This window comes from Euleptes europaea, chromosome 16 (assembly GCF_029931775.1).
Source record: "Euleptes europaea isolate rEulEur1 chromosome 16, rEulEur1.hap1, whole genome shotgun sequence".
Lineage (NCBI taxonomy): Eukaryota > Metazoa > Chordata > Lepidosauria > Squamata > Sphaerodactylidae > Euleptes > Euleptes europaea.
This window is the reverse complement of record NC_079327.1, coordinates 5788104-5788650: the sequence shown is the minus strand read 5'-3', so window position 1 is coordinate 5788650 and position 547 is coordinate 5788104. Positions and strand designations below refer to the sequence as shown.

Genomic DNA, 547 nt, shown 5'->3' with positions numbered 1-547 from the left:
ACAAACCACTGCTTTCTCCATTTGAACTCTTGAAGAGGTGAGTTCTTGTTCCTAACAGCCACCATACACATGAACACATGAAGCTGCCTTATACTGAACCAGACCCTCGGTCCATCAAAGTCAGCATTGTCTACTCAGATCCAGCAGCTCTCCAGGATCTCAGGCAGAGGTCTTTCACGTCACCTACTTGCCTGGTCCCTTTAACTGGAGATGCCAGGGATTGAACCTGGGACCTTCTGCATGTTAAGCAGATGCTCTGCCACTGAGCTATGGCCCCTCCCCAGTTAATTGTCCCATAATTCCACCCACAGAGCGATACAGTTAACTTTCCCGTAAATATTTATCGAAACAATCTGAACAAGGCAATCTTGTGGCAAGATGTGTTTTTCTGCCAGTGTCGGAATCTCAGGCCCACATCCCAATATCCAGGTGCCAAATACAACATTAGCAATCATATTATGATTTGTCCGGAGAGAATTTCTCCAGTCCCGGAGACGTGGATGCAATTACTGCCTGAGCAAAACTCCCAGTGAAGTCAATTAGAGCT

General features: G+C 46.6%; 1 non-coding gene across 1 annotated transcript; it reads right to left on the bottom strand.

The window, feature by feature from the left end:
• Positions 1 to 205: 205 nt before the first annotated feature.
• On the bottom strand, positions 206 to 280 carry TRNAV-AAC (transfer RNA valine (anticodon AAC)). The gene has a single exon. It is a non-coding gene; the product is annotated as a tRNA-Val (tRNA).
• Positions 281 to 547: the final 267 nt, after the last annotated feature.